This window comes from Gobio gobio (assembly GCF_949357685.1).
Source record: "Gobio gobio genome assembly, chromosome: 1".
Taxonomy (NCBI): Eukaryota; Metazoa; Chordata; class Actinopteri; order Cypriniformes; family Gobionidae; genus Gobio; species Gobio gobio.
The window spans coordinates 18,907,795-18,928,145 of NC_137097.1; positions in this window are offsets into that span (position 1 = coordinate 18,907,795).

Sequence of the window (20,351 nt, forward strand, 5' to 3'; positions counted from 1 at the left end):
GGGGACAGAGGGTCATCAGAAACAAAAATGCATCGCGGGTGGTGGCCTCTGCCCAAATTGCAGTAAGTAAGAATGCTCATGCTACATTAATTGCTTGCTAATCAATATTAAGCCCAAAGTAAATACAGTATTTACATTAACATGCACAGCCATCTGTCTGTCCTAAGGGGATGCTTTTCATCAGAAAAATATAATCTCTCCCCCTCTCGAAAGTCAGCCCCCCAGCATGATTTCTGTCACTTTCATTGATAATGTGTGATGAGGCAAGGACCCATTTGTAGAAGCATAACAATCAGGAAAAAAATATTTAATCTGTTAAAAAAAAAGACCTTAGAGGCAGGTCCAGGATACTGCAATTGACTTAATATTTGCTTTTATATATTTTCCATCTATCTGACGCATATATGCAGACAAACACCTGGAATATAAATGCTTGAATATGAACACAATTGTGGAAACTTTTATTGAGTACTTTCTGTGGGTTTGTTGATGGACAGAAGACATAGTAGTCATGCTGTGTGCTGTGTACCAGGCGCAGTGTTGGGTAAGTTACTCTAAAAAAGTAACTAAGTACTACCGGTAGTGTTATGTATTTACCGTTGGTAATGGTATTATCCTGCAGTTATTATTTTATGCTCTAGATGGCGCTGTGTAACCTGTCAATATATACCTTGAAGACAAAAACAGTAAAGGAAGTCAGTTCTAAGCCACTCGGTTTTCATTGTGTTATTGCTATCTACAGCCCCGCGAATATAATGATATCCGCGTAAATACAACACAATTGGCGACGAGGTGTGGAAATATTGACTTTAACCGTGTAACTGAGAAGATTGACGCTAACGAGTGGATTTTGCTGACAAAGATGAAGAGTGTACGGTGTTGCAGAGGACACTAGCAACAACCGAACAGTGGGCCAATCCAGGATGGCGACTATCGGGCATATTGATGCCTTTGACGAGGCCATCGAGCAGTGGACAACATATATTAAACGGTTTGACCACTTCACAAAGGCAAATGATATCAACGAGGAAAAACTAGTACCAGTGCTGTTAAGTGTAATGGGCACTAAAACGTACGGCCTTCTACGTAACTTGATTGCGCCTGCTAAACCAGGAGAAAGAACATATCAGGAGATTGTAACGACGTTAAGTGAACATTATTCACCGAAGCCTCTCATAATAGCGGAACGATTCCGTTTCCACAAACGCAATCAACAGAAAGGGGAGACAGTTGCACAGTACGTAGCAGTATTAAAACAACTCTCTGAACATTGTGATTTCGGTACACATTTGCAAGATGCCTTACGAGATAGATTTGTTTGTGGATTAAACAACGAGGCGATACAAATCAAATATACAAATACAAACCAAAGCGGTAGAGATAGCCGTTGCCACAGAAACCGTCGCCCGCGAAGCACAGCAGCTCAGCAGTTCCCTCAAAGTTAATGCAATGCATGTTTCCTCGCCCAAACAGCGAAGCAATTGTAAAAGATGTGGAAAAACGAACCACACTGAAGAGGATTGCTGGTACAAGGATCAAGCCTGCCATTCATGTGGAAAGAAAGGCCATATCGGACGAGTGTGTAGAAATAAAAGGAACTTTGAGAGAGAAAGGAAGCACGGGAGTCATATGAAGCCAAGTAATCGACGTAGTAAAGTTGATAAGAGACGCGTGCATCATTTGGACACGGGAGGAAAACAAAGTGATGAGTCCAGTACAGACACAGAGAAGGAAATGTCACTTTATATGGTAACTAGAAGTGAACAACTGGCACATATTTGTATAACTCCAGAGATTGAAGGGAAAATTATTGAAATGGAATTGGATACAGGTGCTGCAGTGTCGTTGATTTCAAAAGGAAAATATGACAGTAACTTGCAGCATATTCCACTGCAGCCGACTGACATAGTCTTAAAAACATACACCGGTGAAGCACTGGCGCCAGTTGGGGTTATCAGGGTAGCGGTGAAGTTGAACAATCAGTTGGCACGATTGCCTCTGTATGTTGTTAACAGCGATGCACCACCGTTATTTGGTCGAGAATGGCTGAGAGCTATAAAACTAAATTTGCAAGACATAAAAACAGTCAAGCAGGGAGTCAAAGAGACGATGGAGACTGTGTTAAAACGACACGCCCAAGTTTTTGGAAAAGAACTAGGCATCATGAAAGGAATTGAGGCACAAATTACACTCAAGCTTGACCATACTCCAAAATTCTACCAGCCACGGGTAGTACCTTATGCTATTCGACCAAAAGTAGAGGCTGAATTGACACGTTTAACAGAAATGGGAGTAATTTCGCCAATACAGTACAGTGAGTGGGCCACACCTGTGGTACCAGTTATAAAAAAAGATGGCTCAGTGAGACTGTGTGGTGATTTTAAAGTGACACTCAACCCAGCCATTTGTGTGGATCACTACCCAATTCCACGCATAGAAGATCTTTTTGCATCCCTGGCTGGTGGTCAATTATTCAGTAAGCTGGACTTGTCCAGCGCTTACTTGCAGATGCCAGTGGCACATGAGTCGAGAAAATTACTCACCATATCCACTCAAAAAGGGCTCTTCTGTTATAACCGCTTACCCTTCGGGATTGCCCCAGCTCCTGCATTATTTCAGAAAGCAATGGATCAAATCCTCTTGGGAATTCCAAACACTCACTGCTATCTCGATGACATATTGATAACAGGACGAGATAATGTGGAACATCTCAAGACATTAGACCAAGTACTCACTAGACTGGAGAAATATGGTCTGAAATTGCAGCGTGAAAAATGCGAATTTTTCAAACAAACACTGGAATACCTGGGTCACTACATTGATGCAGCTGGATTACACAAATCGCCACAAAAGATTAAAGCCATAATGGAAGCACCTGAACCGACCAATGTAAGTCAGTTACGCTCTTTTCTTGGGATGGTCAACTATTATGGCCGTTTCATTCCAAATCTGGCATCTGTCTTGAACCCTCTCAATGCTCTTTTATGTAAAGAAAAGAAATGGTGCTGGTGTGTGGCCTGTAAAAAATCATTTCAGAAAGTGAAGGATCTCCTTACCTCACCAGCTGTACTCACACATTATGATCCAGACTTACCCATTCGTCTCGCCTGTGATGCTTCCCCATATGGGGTGGGGGCGGTGATATCACATGTGTGCCCCGATGGAGAGGAAAAGCCGATTGCTTTCGCGTCCAGGACACTCAGTAAAGCGGAACAAAATTATGCTCAGATCGAGCGTGAGGCCCTGAGTATAATTTTTGGAATTCGTAAATTCCATCAGTACTTATACGGAAGAAGGTTTACTCTCTTTACTGATCATCAACCTCTAACAGCTATTCTCAGTCCCAACAAGAGTATTCCATCCATGGCAGCAGCCAGAATGCAACGATGGGCTCTGATATTAGCCGCCCATGACTATGTCCTTGAGTATAAGAAAGCAGCCTTACATGCCAACGCAGATGGACTGTCACGGCTGCCATTACCAGTGACTCCTACTGAGAAAATGGACACGGTGGATGTGTTCTATGCTGCCCAGGTAGCAGCCCTGCCTGTCAGTAGTGCTGAAATTAGACGTGACACCTTAAAGGATTCCATTTTGTCACCTGTGTTGGAGATGGTTTCTACTGGACGATTTCCAAAATCTAAAGAGATACCTCAAGACCTGCTACCCTTTGTGACACGTCGACACGAGCTCACAGTTGTTCAAGGATGTTTAATGTGGGGGAGTCGCGTCATTGTACCAACCAAGCTCCGCTACCGGGTGTTAGCTGATTTGCATTTCGGCCATCCTGGGGTGGTAAGGATGAAACATCTGGCCCGTAGCTATGTCTGGTGGCCGGGAATTGATGGACAGATCGAGTCTCAGTCCAAATCATGCCAGTCTTGTCAGCGTATCCAAAATGCCCCCTGTCCTGCACCACTTCACCCATGGATTTGGCCAGCTCATCCTTGGGAAAGAATACATGTGGATTTTGCTGGTCCCTTTGAAGGCCATATGTACTTCATTGCAGTTGACGCGCACTCCAAATGGCCGGAAGTGTTCATTATGGACAGTACTACCATCAGCAAAACCATCCAGGTCTTACGAGGACTTTTCAGTCGTTATGGCGTCCCTAATGTCATTGTCAGTGACAACGGCCCGCAGTTTTGTGCTGAGGAGTTTTCATTTTTCCTGAAGGCAAATGGGGTGCAACATATTCGCTCTGCTCCATATCACCCCTCTAGTAATGGGCAAGCTGAACGTTTTATTCAAACATTCAAGCACGCACTAAAAGCTTCGAAAGGGTCAACTCCAATCCAACAGAGACTTGATGGATTTCTGTTAACATACAGAAACACTCCGCATGCTACCACCAAGGAGTCACCTGCGATGCTATTCCTAAATCGCAAGCTAAGAACCCGGCTGGATCTTCTAAAACCTAGTCTCGCAAAGACTGTGAGTCAGTCCCAGGATGCTCAGCGGTTACGACGTCAAAAACACTCTAAGTAATGAGAATTTCATGCTGGAGAGTCCGTTCTTGCTCGTGACTACAGAAAAGGAGGAAATTGGATACCGGGAGTGGTGATGTCCAAAACGGGACCTGTCTCTTACAGCGTCAACGTGGGTTCTTCTGGAATCTGGAAACGTCATGTGGATCAATTACTGAAACAAGGGACTGAATCCTCTGAAACCCAGATGGAACCAGACATTCCTGCTGCCTCTGATAATGTCCAGGCACATCCGTTTCAGGAGAACATTGGGGAAAAGATGGACAATCTTGTGGCGGTGACGATTGACGAACCAGGGTCAGGCAACACTGACAAATCACCCCCGGGGACTGTACAAACGAGAGAGACTATTAAGCGTTATCCTACCCGTCTCACGAGACCACCTGACCGTTATCAAGCATTCTAAAATATATAAGTTTAGAGATTCATGCCGAGTAAGACGTGTTCGCTAGCAGTGGTTAAAGTTGAATTCAAGAAAATAAATATTCCACTGTTGTCTTTAACAACCTTTGATTTCAGTTGGGAGGAAATGTTATGTATTTACCGTTGGTAATGGTATTATCCTGCAGTTATTATTTTATGCTCTAGATGGTGCTGTGTAACCTGTCAATATATACCTTGAAGACAAAAACAGTAAAGGAAGTCAGTTCTAAGCCACTCGGTTTTCATTGTGTTATTGCTATCTACAGCCCCGCGAATATAATGATATCCGCGTAAATACAACACAGGTAGTTACTAATTACATCTTCAATAGTGTAATTAGATTACTGTACATATTACTCTCTCTAAAAAGTATTTAATTACTTATTACTAATTACTTTCTAAATCCTATATCAGTCTCGACTAGTTAATTGACATGTAGACATGAAACAGCATTTAATTCATACATACAAATAAATAATATAAAAGACAAGAGACAAGTCACCTTTATTTATATAGCGCTTTTTACAATGCTGATTGTTAAACAGGAAAATAATGCAACATAATAATGGGTTTGATTCGGCTGTACAGCTGGTGATGTCATCAGCATCGATTATCATATAGTGACAATGCGGGCAGATCAGTAATTTAGTTGAAATTTTATTTGAATATTAAGTGTCCCCAACTGAGCAAGTCAAGCCAAAGGTGACTACATAAAACTACATAAATTATTCTTATTAATTGACCAAAGTATTACAAATGTGAGAAAGATACATAAAAACATGAATTTTAAAGTTAGACTTAAAATTTTGATGTTAATTCCACTATTGTGTTTTATAGAATTGTATTTAGTTCAATTACACCAGAAGTAACTGTCATCAAATTACTTAATTTTTTCAAGGGAAAAGTAATTAAATTACAGTAACTAATTATTTAGTAACTAGTTACACCCAACACTGACAGGCGTCACATGCGTGCATGGATGTTAGAAGTTGGCACATCTTGTCAGGATAAAATTTTAGACAGACAATAACTTTAAAAACCATACCGTACATCTCTATTAAATTGCTTTTTCTGCACACATCACACATGACGCTCAAGTGATAAATGTACATCACATGCAAGTTGCTATGATCAACAGTTTGCCAAAAAGCTCCCCATACACAATATGCAAAGATACTTTCATATTTCCACTGATATAGACTACACTTATCTTAAAATATTTGTGTAACCCATAGCAAGGACTAGGGATAGCAATAAAAACTCAAGTAGTACCTAGTATATACACCAAGTAAATCCACTGTTTCTGATTTTAACTCTTAGAAACTCTTAACTCTTAAATTCGTGTGCCGATGGCCCATCTGTAATTACTGTCCATCTTCATTAGTCACAACTTCTGATTAATTATTTACAAACAGAATCGAGCTGACGGTTGCAATTTAAGAAATCGTTATGAACGAATATTTCTGTGTATTAATTTTACAAAATGTCTTTAATCACATTGGTTAACACTTGTTGAATTTTTTGCCAGATTGGGCCGCATTTATGTATGTTGTAACATAATGTATTGGAAATGTGTTAATTACTTTTTCATTTCAGGTCCTAAAACTTTCTGCCTTGGGCTATATGCCCATATTGTTCATCAGCCAGAAGCACAAGGGCACAGGCAAGTTTGTGGCAGACGTAGTCACGCATCTGCCACCAACGCAAACCAACACGCGTTTTTTGACAAGCATGAAGAAGGCATATGACTTCATTATCAAACTGGGTGGTAAGAAAAGTTTTATGTAGAGTTCATAGTGTTTGTTGTTGATTTTTCTGACGATGTTTACAGAAATTACATTTTTCCTAACTTCACAACAGATGTGCCCCCGCCCCAACAAGACCAGCAATCCCCCAAGACCAGCACCTTCCCCCAGACCAGCCCATGCCATCCCACAAGACCAGCACCTCCCCCAAGACCAGCACCTTCCCCCAGACCAGCCCATCCCCCAAGACCAGCACCTTCCCCCAGACCAGCCCATCCCCCAAGACCAGCACCTCCCCCAAGACCAGCACCTCCCCCAAGACCAGCACCTCCCCCAAGACCAGCACCTCCCCCAAGACCAGCACCTTCCCCCAGACCAGCCCATCCCACAATACCAGCACCTCCCACAAGACCAGCACCTCCCCCAAGACTAGCACCTTCCCCCAGACCAGCCCATCCCCCAAGACCAGCACCTTCCCCCAGACCAGCCCATCCCCCAAGACCAGCACCTTCCCCCAGACCAGCCCATCCCCCAAGACCAGCACCTCCCTCAAGACCAGCACCTTCCCCCAGACCAGCCCATCCCCCAAGACCAGCACCTTCCCCCAGACCAGCCCATCCCCCAGACCAGCCCATCCCCCAAGACCAGCACCTTCCCCCAGACCAGCCCATCCCACAATACCAGCACCTCCCACAAGACCAGCACCTCCCCCAAGACCAGCACCTTCCCCCAGACCAGCCCATCCCACAAGACCAGCACCTCCCCCAAGACCAGCACCTTCCCCCAGACCAGCAAATTATAACATTAAATCTATTCCCAATAGCCCCACCATCCATCCAACCTCAACTAAGGAAAAGACAAAGTAAGTAATCTTGCCTTGCTCCTCATCTGTAAATTGGTCCCATGGTTTTGTGATCATTGTATTAATATAAAATAAATTATTTCACCACCTTCAATTAATTAAGCTACTCCCCCAAGATACTGAATATATCATTCTTAATATTTTCCCAGAGAAGCCCCACCCTCCACCCTTGCCAAAAAGAAGAAAACAAAAAGTAAGTAGACCCCTTGCACACCATGTGTATATCAGCAGCCATGTGTTGGGTGTAAGGGTGTTTTCACATGTAGCCCCCTTTAATTTAACCAAACTCAGGGTGTATTCACACTTGGGGCCCTATTTTAACGATCTGAAACGCAAGTGTCAAAGCGCGAAGCGCAAGTAACTTTGTGGGCGGGTCTCGGCGCTGTTGCTATTTTCCCGGCGGGATAAATGGCTCTTGCGCCCGGCGCAAATCTAAAATGGGTTGGTCTGAAGTAGCTTCGTTATTCATAGGTGTGGTTTGGGCGTAACGTGAATAAACCAATCAGAGCGTCATCCAACATTCCCTGTAAAAGCAGGTGCGCAAGTTCCATTATGGATTGCTATTATTATGGCGTATTTACCAGGCGCACGCCAGGAGCGGTTCACAGCCGAGGAGACTGATGTTCTTGTAAGAGCAGTGAAAGACAGAGAAGTTGTGTTGTATGGGGATGGGAGAAACCCACCCAAAATAGCGTCGGTTAAACAGGCGTGGGAGGAAATAGCCACAATTGTTTCATCAGCTGGCATCCCCAGGACGTCGCACCAGTGCCGCAAGCGCTACAATGACATCAGAAGACGGGGAAAGTCCAAGCTTGCCAGCATCAATCGGGCACGCCGTGTAACGGGAGGTGGATCTGCCTCTACTCAGGACCTGACGCCAGCAGAGGACATCGCTGCGTCCACCCTCACCGATTTTTTTTCCTGGTTCTTGACGGACAAACCAATTTGTTAGATGTCCTTATATACATGTCTTGCCAGAAGTTGCCACTATTGGGCAAACAGGTCTCCTTAATTATTAGACTACAATTAGCCTGAATAATTTGTAAGCTAGATTTATGCCTATTTTTTCACATCTTCGTGGCACACCACAATGATTTCCGTCATCTCATGTGTTAATATTTTTTAGTGTAACAATTTATGATTTGCAAAAATAACTGTTGCATCTGTGTAGATTACATGAGCAAAGTGTAGCCTATGCGCGTTGTGCACGGTATACATTATGGTCAAGCATGCGCCCTTAAAATAGCATAATGAACAACGCGCAACGCCCCACTGACTTTAGACTAGGTTTTTTTCTGGTCAGTGGCGCAATTGTTTAATGAAACAGCAAAATAGCACCAGGGATTGTTTGCGCCGGAACACGCCTCCTTTTTTGCGCTGAACCGCCCAGGTAGCGCAAGTTCATTCACTAGTTTAGCGACGTGCTTCTGTGGAGGGAAAAGCGCGCTTTGCGCGGGTGCAAAATAGGAATGACACATGCGTCGGTGTACAAAGTCAATTGCGCTGGGTGCAAGATAGGGCCCTCGGTCTCTTTCAGCCCTCAGAAATGTTTTGGGTATATGCGAACTCAGACCCATTTGAAGTGAACATTTTTTTGTCTTTGTCATTTAAGGTTGCAAGTGCAGTCGACAGACAATTTATCCGTATGAGAGAATATTGGAAAGACGGATGAATGGGATGTCATTAGGCTGTCTGATAATCTCTTGACTGATGTCTGACTTGTCTTTCAATCCACATGTGACAAAACAGTAACATTGAGCAGTAGTTATCAACCTTTTTCAAGCATTAACACAAGTGCTACATACTGTAAATCCTAAACAAAAACAACAATGCAAATGGAATGCTACAACAGATTCTTATTTTTTATTGAGCTTACAAAAAATAGATAAGTACTAGTCAACTAAATTATGTTTCAAGTAAGAACGGCAGTGTAGAGAGCAGTGCAAACATTATTATTTGAATGGTAAAATCATTACAGTAACTTCACTAAGCTGATTGTGCGTGTGTGTGTGTGTGTGTGTGTGTTTCTGCAGGGGAAGGCAGCAGAGGTCAAAGTGCGCTGGCTGCCTTGCTCTTCCTGGTAAGTGATGGCTTATTCTGTATATGTATCCATTCATTAATTTGTTCATTGATTTGTTCATTAATTTCATTCATTCATATTTTTCCACATTTTTTTGTGTTGAAACTTGGTCCCTTTCAGCTTTCAAAGTGAACTTTGAGCAGTAACTGAGAATTATTTTAGGCATAAGGAACACTCTAAGCATACTCACCCCTTTTAAAGTGAACTGAACTGAGAACACTTGAGAACGTGCACGCCAACCTACATCTGGCTCAAGGTTGGTTATATGACATCTGAAACCAATACATTCTAACCTGTTTGCCCTATACAATTGCTATATACAATTGCTATACAATTGCTAATTTTATTTGGTTTATTTTGATTATTTAATATGGTGTTTGCCAAACAGCAGTTATTTTGTTCAAAGTGAAAACTACTGTTCCCATAATTAACCAAATCCTCTTAAAATGGCCTGTGAAGTGGACTGAAGCAAAAACAACTCTTGTCTCTTTGTGTTCGCATTATGAGTTCACTTAAAGAGGACTCAGATCACTTTCTAGTCCACTTCAGCTCTGATGGGGTCTTAAGCCCACTTCATGGTTACATGTAAATGCGACGTACATGCCTGTGTGATGCCATTGTGTCTTTACTGACCCCCTCTGCGCCCGACGTAGAGGCCTCTAACCACATAATTTCTGCGCCCCTCCCGTTTTGGTGAGTATTTGCATAGCGACACGGTTAACCTGATGCAGAACTTCAAAGGGTTGACTGTGGGGATGAATGTGTCCAATCGATTGAGTGGCCAGATCTCTGCTGCATTATGGGTCCAGTAGTTTTCACTTGTAACAAAATGATTGCTGTTTGACAAACGGCATATAAAATAAACAAAATATATTATCCAACAGAAAAAGGGCAAACCTTTATTTATCAGCTTCAGCTTCAGATGACATATCTTCAAACTTGAGCCAGAAGACTAGTTGTGAGCTGTAGGCTGTACTGTGTATGCTGTGTGTATGCTGTGTGTAATATGACTTGTGGACTATTTACAGTGGCAGAGTCTGGGAGGACACCTGGGAGCCAGCCAGCAAATTCACCTGATGACCTACCTATACTGTTTTGCTATTTGTTTTTTATATTTGTTTTACTATTTGTTTGTATATTTGTTCTGAATTAAATGCACTATTGTTACATTTTATGATTTGTCTGTCAATCATTGAGTATGCTGAATAATTAATGTGGTTTGCTGTATTTGATGGGAAAAGTGAGAAAGCAGAAATTTGCATGTAGTGACATAAGTACCAAAATGGCATTATATTAACTGATCGTGAACATTTTAGTCAGTATTTGTGGTAATTTTTGTGCAAAGTAAATCCCTATGCCTGGTGACAGATGCCTCCAACATCAGGATGTATTACTGAAAGACTGCATCCTTTTTGAGGAAGACATTTTCAAACATTTCCAATGAAGAGAAGAGGCACATTTATACATTTTCAACAATGGTACATGGGTAATGATTTTTCAGGTCAGGAAAGAACTATATGACGAAAAATATGGAAGTGTATTGAAATCACAATCACAAATCGCGCCACTCAAAAAGGCAATTTTTTTAATATCCTTTGCCGCATACAAAGACAGATTGGTGTCAAATTTAAGAAAAAAAATTCTCATCCTCTGTCTCAACTTACAGTATGTGCATGACATAAGGTGATCAGACTTCAGAGTAGCCTGAGAAATCGGTAAAGCCGGGAACATTTCCAGTTTGGCCATCAATATAATTTAAAAGTCTGTTTTCTTTTCATAAAATCAGGGAGAGAGGTAGTTTACCTATGTTTTCCCTGACAACAGGGAATGTGCCAGGACACTGAGGACATCGATCTGGTCACCCTGGTATGACTTGACTTAGGTGGGTGGTTTACGAAGGCCTATGACAGTGGTGGGAAATCCAAGGCCTGGCCATGCAATGTGGGCCACATGCGTCCGGGCCGTTGAGCTGTTTAATCTGGCCAATGTCTTCATGATCAAAGGCCTCAGGTCTGATTTGTCAGGAAAGTTGCATTATTCATGAAATACACTTAGTCCCTACTTCTTCTCCAAGCATGCTAATGATGGGTTTGTGTAACTCGGGCCACCTGGCCCATCAGTGATTTTTAACCCAGTGTAGTTCTTCATCTAAAAAGGTTTCCCTCTCCCAGCCTATGATCTCTCAGGGACTGCTAGCAAGGGTGCCAGTCATGAAGCTTGTGGCAGCACTGGACTATTGTCTATTTTATAGTTACTCACTTCAAGGTAGCAAGGGAAGTCCAAACTGGTATCGTATAATTCTTACAAATCAAAGCTGTCTGAGGGGAAGGTTGCCAGGGTGTTATATGCAAGAAACTTGATGCCACAGTCAATGTCAGTGGATATGACACTATTTCATCTCAACATGGTTAAGGAAATCTATGGTCATAGCCTCTATGCATGTTCACCCCTTTCATGTGCCATGGTCACAAGCATCTCATCCATGGACGTAGGAGTGTGCCACACAATCACCTGCTTGTTGAATACCATTGTTACAAATTATTTGTTTTAATACCATTTTTTCTTCTGTTGCTGTGTGTGGAAGAACAGTCAGTCCCCTGCCATGGGCTTATACAATGACCTCATGTGAGGTTCTATGACCTGTGTGTACATCTCTGACCAAACTGTCAGACACAGCAGACTACATTAAGGTGGCATAAGGACATGATGTACTGTTTTAGGACATGTACACACTGCCCAACACAGCAACTTGTAGTGACCATAGAATTGGTATAGGCCTACTCCTTAACATCATTCATCGTGAAAGGTTTGGCGGCGGATTGGTGATCGTCTGGGGAAGCACATCCTGGAGGGGATGCGCAGACCTCTACAGGTCTGGGTGATATACAAAATCAACATTCAATGTTTCATTCACATGGCCTCCAATTGCAATGTATTCATGCAAATTGCATTTGTTTCCAAACAAATAAGGCAAGCACAGAGAATATGGTCTGATCTATCTTTATTATCCATGCCAAGTATGAGCTCTTATCCTCTGGCAGATACCCCAATGTAAACTAAATATTTTTAAACTATAGGCCTAATTTGGACCTACCTGAATTAAAACTTTAAATAATGTTGCTTGAGGCTGCAGGGGTTGTGCAATGGCTTCATGATATAATGCATAGGGTTGTGTGTAGGTTGCTCTTGTCACTGTGAAAGATGAGCAATAGATTGTGGCTGTGAAATGCTTCATTCTGGCATATCACATATCACTTTGTTTATGTTATTTTTTATTGTAAGTATATGTCAGCTGTATGATAAAACAATATAAAACAAGATGTCAAATGTTATGTGTAAAGCATTTGAACTCAAGGCAAATATCCCACTGGGAACAATAAAGAAGGCTATCGCCTGCAAAGTGGTCTCCATGATGCGTAAAAATTAAAACGTTGTTGTAGGACTATAGCAAACCCATCATTGGAAAGGTCTCAACCTCGACAGTAACATATGATAGTCTTAAGAGGATACATTACTCCTGCTTTGAAATATTGACCTCTGAACCTTGAACCCAGTACATGTTTGAAGGCTTGTCATTTAGCAACAGAAGGTGCTACACACATAGGACAAGCTGTTATAGAAAGCTCTGGACCTCAGCTGTCATGTAGATATGGTCTATTAGATTTTTCCTTGAATGGGCTTCAACTAAAGTCAAAAAGTTAAAAACTGAGCCAAAATATGTACATTAAAGCGATACTGGTGCTAAAGACCCACTGATCGCTGTCTGATTCTCTGCTTTGAATGCCTGCCTTGCATTGTGGGATATGGGCTTCGCACATGCCCCGCTCGGCCCATATCGTAGTGTCCTGTCTTAAAGCAAACTGTAATGTTTCACCGGTAATAAGACCAAAATAATTTTATTAAAATAAAGAAATGAATACCATGATGACATCTAAATAAATATTGATAGATGTAGTGTTGTAGTTTTAAAAATATCAATAAACAAAGCAATCCAGCTTCCCTGGCAATAAGCTTGAGATAACATTAAAAGAAATACATATAAACCATGATAAGATCTTGTGAATAAATGTTATGTGTGTATCCATGTAAGATGGATCTAGGAGATGGAGGAAACTTATCACGAAATGTCTTCTTCACCCTGGAAATGGACACTGAACTAAAGACGACACCACATTTTAGGCATTTATTAGCTTATACAACCACAAAAACAACATACATAGCTTAGACACATAACAAAAATCACTCAAAATGTAAAAAGTGAAGAGCATGTCAAGTGATTACAAAGGCCTGGTAGGGACTGACCCTGTGTTACATGAGATAGGCAGTTTTGCAGTGGTGGTAATGCAAAAGTAAACAGTGCAGGGATTTAATCCAGTGTGAGCATAATAGAACTGCTTAAAAAAAAAAAGAATACAAAGAAGATAAGATAAATAGAACAACAGACACATATATTAAATTAAAAAGAAAAAAAGATTATACAAGCCAACAGGGGTAAATGTTGGGACCACAATCCAGAATGTGTAGAGGGCTATTGTAGCCTGTAAGACAGCCAAATGGTTAGTGGATACTAGACAATAGTCAAAGATATGTGATGGTTGGGGCCGGGAGAGACTTGTGCTGAAAAGTGCATTTCTCCCCTACCCTTTTGTGAGACATTGAGTTGCTGGTTTGCACTGGGGACAAAGGACCTCCTCAATGTTGAGCATGACAGAAGACTGCTACTGCAAATTATCCTGGGTTTGTTAAATTATTTGTGTTGTGGGTGGCGGTCATTGTCCAAGATTGCCAGCATCCTGTTCAGTGTCCTTTTCTCAGCAGTTTATGTGATGCACTTCAGCTCCATGCCAAACACAGAGCCGGCTTTCCTTACCAGCCTGTCCCAGCGGCCCTCTTCTTAATGCTGCCTCCCCAGCACACAACAGCATAAAAAAGGACTCTGGCCATGACAATACGGTATAATCTTGCTCAGAGTCACTACTGGTATGTAATTCCTCAGAATCACTATCAAAGTCAATTTCTCTTTCAGTCAGAACTTGAACATAACAGTTCTTTGCATGCTTTGCCAGACTGTTGCTTGCTTGCTTGTTCTTCATCATCAAGCTCTGTAGACCTTGGAACCCATCTTGAAGCAAACCCCACGTCTCACCTTACATGTTAAAACAAATTAAGCCTTTATTAATTAGAAACTTTCAGAAATATTGTAATGTATGCCAAGTAAAACTCAAATACATACTGTACCTGATGTCACATTAGTAAGCTGGGATGACATCTGCTTCAGGGTGTCTGCACGGGTGGAAAGAGAATTCCAATGTTTGTTCATCTCTGCAATAAGAATCCTCTTCTCCTCCTCAAGTCTCCTTACTCTGCAATAAGAATCCTCTTCTCCTCCTCAAGTCTCCTTACTGCCATCACCATGTCAAACGCCTTCCTCTTCGTCCTTAGATCTACAGAGTCTGGAATACATAGATGAAACATAAGTCAGTTGTATTTAAGATTAGTATTTAATGATTTTCTGGGGTTACAATCGAGGCATGACAGATATTGTGCCACTATGTGACTATTTAACATAGTCAATGGAATTGTGTACATACCACCGTGTGTAAGCTGCCATGGCCAAACAATCTCGTCAGAGAGAATGGTGTCCATGGTCAGGTGTTCGGCATTAGGAACCAAGGTGTTATACTTTTCCACTAAATAATTTCAATTTTTCTTTTCCTCCCTGATCTTTCGGCGGGTACGGGCACGTCCTTTGCATCCATCATTATCTTTATAAAGACGCTGGGACCTCCTCTTGACACTTGCCACCAGCTCCTCAATTCGCCTGGTTACAGCGGCAACATCAGCATCGTTTGGGGATGTTGTTGCTGAGAGGAAGAAATTAAGAGATAAGAAATATGCTTCTTGATTCCATGAAAAAATTCTGGTGTATGGGCAAGTGAGCCTCAACAATCTTTTCATATTTCTCTTTAAATGAGAGGCTACACTTGTAGCTAAGGTTAAGTATAGTCAGGTTCTTTATTGTCCCCATGGGGATAATTTTTTCCACACGTTATCAGGAATCAGAGTATTTGCTCTTTGACTATGATGAGCCTCATTGGAATGGCAGCCAAGCTTAGGTTTCAAGGCTATGTGCAATTGCTACAAGCTAAATTCAAAGCATGACAAGACATTCAAATTGATAGATACTAAAAGAAGCTTGGGTCTATGGCAATACAAAATATATTTCTTTAATTTCATAATTCTGTAACAAACAAAAAAATTTAACAACCACAGAAGTGATACATCAAGCAGCATATCAAACAGTGTAAAAAAGTATATTCTACCTTCTGCCCACTCATTGATATCAATGATCCAGCTCTCCAGTTGATTGTCTGTGATGTCCATTTCCGTTTTCATGGCCTCCAGTTTATGCAACTGGCATTGCAGGGCTATTGTGGCCTTCAAACACAAATGACAAAGAGAGAAATGCCTACAACTTTGACTACTGTTGATAAGGATTGTAAAGTACCTTCACTATAAGAAAACCAGAAACAACACTGATTAAATATACAGTATATTCGTATATACGTGGACTATCAATATGTGTGGTATGAACATTTAATATTTTATATCAAGACACAACACATGCAACCATCCGTATAGTCCATTGTATTGAAGAATATCTGGGTCTTCCCTATATTTTTGTGATATATGCCACTTTATTTTACAATATCGCTATGCATGTTGCATAAGGGAAAACTAGTGTCTTTACCTTCCGATATCGGTGGGCAAGGGTGAAAGCCAAGTTTTCAAACTTTTGTTGGTTCCAGCGCATGGCCATGACTGTCAGCATGTCTATGCGTCCTGCAAAAATCAAAAATATGAGATTATCACCCTTCTTTCCAGTAGCAGTAGGAGAAGAAAGTGTGCAGGCTTGTTGGGTACCACAAACTTTTCTGAGATAACTTACAGTTTAGTACCATGTTACTCAACTGCTGTCTTGTGCCATTTGATTACTGTCCCATGAAAGGGTTAGTAGGTGTGTAGCACAGGATAGTGAAGTAGCATGAAACAGTGGCGCAGAAGACTAGGCAAATGGCATAGAGCACTATGGCAGGACAGTAGGTAAATGGTACTCTGACGTGTATTTTTTGATCACACTGCCCTTCTTTATCCACACTTCAAATAAAATAGGATGATGGTATTGTAATCGATCCATCCATTTGTGTTGAATATTCTGAGTTTTATATTTTCAGTCAGCATATATGCATGAGCTCAAAGTGGCTCACCATTGTCATAAGGATCAACATTTACTCGTTATCTTACCTGGTTTTGACATGTGCTTTGTGGTAACAGCAATCCTTGAGAGGAAGGCGTTGCACTGTTCCACCTCTTCCCCAAGAGTCAAACCAGCCCCCTCCTGATACGCTCCACTCCATTTTACCTTTAAAAAATAAAACAAAAAACAAAACAAAACTTTTTTTCTTACCTCACATTTGAAATCATGAGCTTTGGCATGAAAAACAGAAAGAAATGGCCTCATGGTAAGGAGATCCTGAAGCTCAGGGCATTTCTCTGTCACTCTCCGGAGGTAAGGCCAGTACTTGCATGCCACATCCATAGCAAAAAATGTCACTGGCTTACAGGCCATTTGCTTTTGGAGGTTCAGGGGGTAGGCAAAAATCTCCCCCCTGAACATATTGAGGGCACGAAGCAAAACCCCATGACGACAAACAGCGAGTTCCAGGCCCTCCTCGTCTGTTTTTCCTGAGGACTTCTGAGATGTTTCACGCGCCGCTGACCACTGCCCTCCACAGACACCTCTTCCAGAGACCTAAAACATGGAAGATGGTTAACAGTCTAAACTTGTACAAACAAAGTTCTCTGTAGGACGTGGTGTTTTATAGTTAAATATAGTTAAGTTTACATGACTGGTTGAGGTATGGACACAGTCCACGAATCTTGCGACGTTCTCATCATTCGCAATGAACACGCCATCAAAGATGGCTTGTTCCTCCGATCTAAATAAATGAGATAAATATTAACTTTAAATATTCATACAATTATCAATTTACAGCAGTTACTTTCAAAGTAATGAACCGTCAATGCACACACAGGATTTTGTAAGTACCTTGCTGCACTCTTGAATCTGTAGTGCTTGCGGTTTCCATCAACGGATACTGCAAGCATGTCTGGGCTGCACGCTGGGCAGTCAAAGTGGTCCTCTCGACATAGTTTGTCAACTTTGAATCGGACAGCCTCCCACTCCAAGAAGCTTTTCCGGAAGCTGTCTGCTGTGATGTTTCCGCTCTGTTGCAAAAGAGTTCAGTAAAAGAGAAAAAAAGAGAAAAGTAAAGCAGATCAAAATAAAGAGCATACTACACTTAAGTAAAATGCTCTAAATGGATACATTTTGAGATGTTTGTACTAATTTCGTAACCACTCCTTAGAATACATATCAAAGGAAATAAATGATGTGTAAACTTCACTCATGCACTATACACTGGTGTATTTGGGGGACCTGGCCATTGAACATACTAATATATATTGTGTGACATTCAGTCTAAATATATACGCAAAGAGGGCTACAACAGCTTCCATATTGTTAAGCCAGGGCAATGTTTGGCCCATTAATCCAATGGAACACTTGGATTAATGGGCCAAAGGGAAATTATATTGGGGAGAAGATGTCAAAGTCTGTAGCCAATGGAGTTGAAGATGAGATCTTCAGAATTACCTGTTTTTTCAGAAATGTCTTTTTTTTTTTTTATGTCTAAATTTAACAACTTTTTTTCCTGAACAGTGCAAATGTTCATGTGTACTATCATCATCTGTGTACTATCATGTGTCTCATGATTCATGTGTACCATCAACATCATCTATCATGATTTCTATCATCATCATCATCATGTCCTCATAGTATTATTTCTTGAGTTACACAATTAATACCGCAAATACTTACACGGCCAAAACGAACAGTGCGTTTATCCAGCATTCTAAGAAATGCTTGGCTAGACATCCCTGGTGCTGCCATCTTCAACTCCTCAAAAGAAAAAAGGACATCTGTTGCGTACACAGTTGAATAGTGAGAAGTGGCAGGCCAGTAGTCATTATGGATCAGGTCATCCACTCCAGGACTCCAAGTGGCTTCACATGCCTTGCATATAATCTGAGGCAATCTGAGATCATATCACCCTGGAAAAAGAAATAAATATATACTCACAGTTAATTCTGACAGACGCAAACTGAAAACTGATATGGGAACCTTTGACTAAGGATGGATCAGGAGGACACTTCTACAAACATTTTGTACGGCACTCTATTGGAAGTCACACTTTTGTCAATTGTCAGGCAAATTAACTATCCCCATTCAAACAATGGTTAATTGTTTTCCTCCACATAGGTGGGCCCAGCCAATCTAATCAATACACAACCTATTGACACCTCTGGATTTCCAGCCATGATAAAGAATATTTCTGGATATGTGTTCCAGAATATAACGAATAAGAATATAATTCATATTTGTGCATAGTTGTGACAGAAAGTGAGAGGGAGAAGATACGAAGTGTGATCAGCAAATAGTTATTTCGTTTTTCAGGGGAAAAATATTTAGTTTTTCAGGTGATAACTGGAATTAACAAGTCTGAGAATGTGACTTTCAAAAACTACAACTTACCACACTGGGTTAGAACCCTATCCACAACACAAGTTGTGGGAGGCAACGAATCAAAAAATGCATGCATCATCGAATCCCTGTTGTGGAACACTTGACCTCGGTGAACACTGACATCACACTGGCTACAGAGGAATGGGTGTGGTCGGCATTCACAACAACGGATAATGGCTGGGCTGTTTCCATAATGTTGGCAGATCCGAGTTGTCGCATGTTGTCTAGCCACCATGGCGTTGACCAGTCGGGGTCTCTCTTTCTCCCACCACCCTGATATGAGACTCTTTCGGGTCGACCAGTCTGTTGAGGCTTGAGGTGGTGTTTCATCCTCATGTATGTCCTCACACAGTGAGTGTTTAAGCTCTTGAAGGAAGGACTCTGTTAAAACAATGCACAATATTGAAAAACAGTAGTTTATTATAACAAAAGAGAATGACATTGAACAATGGCCATTTTATAATAAATGAACATACTGTTTTGAACCAGTGCCGTCAAAATAAAGAACGCACCCGCAGTAATGGAATGAAAGTCACTGGTCACTTCCCCACTGATTTCTGGAGCACTGACATGAGAGACACCAGTCTTCCGACTCTGGCTGTGACTGGGACCTGCTATAGCAAAAAAACTGTTGCTTTTTACACTCAATGACACAAACTTTACCTGTGATGCTGTAAGGTATGTAATAACCTCAGATTTGTTCTAATTCAGACCCATGACTTGTGATCATGTTGTATACCATTCCAATATGTAAAAATAGATCTGGAGATAAAGTCTACATTTTAATTAACATGAATGTAAAAAAAAAATCTGACCTGCTTGTTTTCGGGATGATCTGGGCCTGCCATGAATAATGTTTCCATCAATGTCCCTCTTAATCCACCTAACATCTTGCTTGTGTTTGATGGCTGGCTGGTGGATGGATGACTGTTGCTAAGTCAAGATGGCTGCCTGACTCTGAGCGTGTGTTGCAGATCCAGGGTTTTCTGATATAAATCGGCTATTAACTACTAACATTCTGCATATCTGATCGGTCAGTGAAATAACTAAACAACAAAACTCCCTAATGAAGTAATTTTGAGACAACTATACTGAGAATACTCAAGAC